Source organism: Petromyzon marinus, unplaced genomic scaffold (genome assembly GCF_048934315.1).
Source record: "Petromyzon marinus isolate PM22_M1 ecotype Great Lakes invasive population unplaced genomic scaffold, UKy_Petmar_22M1.pri1.0 PM_G_Scaffold_8, whole genome shotgun sequence".
Classification (NCBI taxonomy): Eukaryota; Metazoa; Chordata; class Hyperoartia; order Petromyzontiformes; family Petromyzontidae; genus Petromyzon; species Petromyzon marinus.
Window position 1 is genome coordinate 5,372,501 of NW_027423035.1, and position 2,500 is coordinate 5,375,000.

Consider the following 2,500-nt stretch of genomic DNA (forward strand, 5'->3'; position numbering starts at 1 on the left):
GCTGATGTTCAGTTCCCACTTGAGGTCCCGGCAGAGAATAGTGCCCAGGAAGCGGAAGGACTCCACAATTTTGACTGCGGAGTCTAACAGGGTGATGGCGGTGAGTGGGGCTGTATTCTTCCTGAAGTCCACAACCATCTCAACTGTCCTTAGAGCATTTAGCTCTAAGTTGTTCTGGCTACACCAGGTCACCAGGTTGTCAGCTTCCCACCTATAGTCAGACTCATCCCCACCAGAGATCAGCCCAATGAGGGTGGTGTCGTCCGACAAACTTCAAGAGTTTGACGGACAGATGATTGGAGGCGCAGCTGTTGGTATACAGGGAGAAGAGCAGTGGGCAAAGGACGCAGCCCTGAGGAGTTCCCGTGCTGATGGACCTGGAGTCAGAGACTTCTGTTCCCGGCTTAACGCACTGCTTCCTGTCAGAGAGGAAGTCTGTGATCCACCTGCAGGTGGAGTAGGGCACGTTCAGCTGGAAGAGCTTGTCCTGAAGCAGGGCAGGGATGATGGTGTTGAAGGCAGAGCTGAAGTCCACAAACAGGATCCTGGCGTAGGATGCTGGGGCGTCCACATGCTGTAGGGTGAAGTGGAGGGCCATGTTAACTGCGTCGTCCACAGACCTGTTGGCTCTGTAGGCAAACTGAAGGGGGTCCAGGAGAGGGTCTGTGATGGCTTTGAGGTGTGCCAGGAGCAGGCGCTCAAAAGACTTCATTACCACAGATGTAAGGGCGACCGGTCTGTAATCATTTAGTCCTGTTGGCCTTAGCTTTTTGGGCACAGCGATGATGGTGGAGGACTTGAGACAGGCTGGTACATGGCATGTCTCCAGGGAGGTGTTAAAGATGTTGGTGAACACCGGAGACAGCTGGCCAGCGCAGTGCCTGAGGGTGGCTGGAGAGACAGAGTCCGGCCCGGCTGCTTTGCGTGGATTCTGCCTCTTGAAAAGCCCATTAACTTCTCCCTCCTGAAAGGAGAGAGTCGTTTCTGTAGTATGGGTGGGGGATGGGGCCTCTTGGGTGGGAAGGGGTGGTTCAGGACAGTCCAATTGTCTTTCAAATCTACGGTAGAACTCGTTCAGGTCGTTGGCTAGGCGGGAGTCGTTAGTGGTGTGGGGCGCTCTGGGTTTGTAGTTGGTGATGTGCCTGAGCCCTTTGGCAGACAGAAGCAGCGTCGTTAGTAGAGAACTGGTGTTTTAGTGTCTCTGAGTACAGTCGTTTAGCCTCTCTCACCGCTTTGCTAAACCTGTTCTTCGACTCCTTGAATCTGTCTCTATCCCCACTCCTAAACGCTTCCTCCTTCTCCAACCTCAACCTTTTGAGCTTTGCTGAGAACCAGGGCTTGTTGTTGTTAAAGTTCACCCTGGTACGTGTTGGGATACAGCAGTCCTCACAGAAGCTGATGTACACAGCCTCTGTGAGTTCATCCAGACTATTGGTAGCAGTCGTGAACATATCCCAGTCAGTACAGTCTAAGCACGCCCGCAAATCTTCCACAGCCTCACTGGTCCACTGTTTAGATGTCCTCACAGCAGGTTTACAGAGTTTTAGTTGCTGCCTGTATGCACGAATCAGGTGGACCAAGGGAGTTCTGTGCGAGCCGAACAGCCCCGTGACCCACAAGAGAAACATCCCCGCCAAATTCGAGCGTTTGACGGGGTCTATCCGTGAAAAAATATTCACGTTTTTGAGTGCACATGCATTTCTGCTGCAAATGCCTCTGGAAGTTTCATGCCGTTCGTATGCCAATTGTGGCAACACGAAAATGACCCGTTTTCCCATTCCGAGGGATTTCTGTGCGACCCTAACAGCCCCGTGAGCCACAAGAGACACATCCCCGCCAATTTCTAGCGTTTCACGGGGTCTATCCGTGAAAAATATAGACGTTTTTGAGTGCACATGCATTTCTGCTGCAGATGCCTCTGGAAGTTTCATGCCGTTCGTACGCAATGTGGCAACACGAAAATGACCCCTTTTCCCATTCCGAGGGATTTCTGTGCGACCCTAACTAACAGCGCCCGTGAGCCACAAGAGAGACATCCCCGCCAATTTATAGCGTTTCATGGGGTCTATCCGTGAAAAATATAGACGTTTTTGAGTGCACATGCATTCCTGCTGCAAATGCCTCTGGAAGTTTCATGCCGTTCCTATGCAATGTGGCCACACAAAAATGACCCGTTTTCCCATTCCGAGGCATTTCTGTGCGACCCTAACAGCCCCGTGAGCCACAAGAGAGACATCCCCGCCAACTTCTAGCGTTTGACGGGGTCTATGCGTGAAAAATATTAAAATTTTTGAGTGCACGTGCCTTTCTGCTGCAAATGCCTCTGGAAGTTTCATGGCGTTCCTATGCAATGTGGCAACACGAAAATGACCCCTTTTCCCATTCCGAGGGAGTTCTGTGCCACCCTAACAGCCCCGTGAGCCACAAGAGACACATCCCCGCCAATTTCTAGCGTTTCACGGGGTCTATCCGTGAAACATATAGAAGTTTTTGAGTGCAC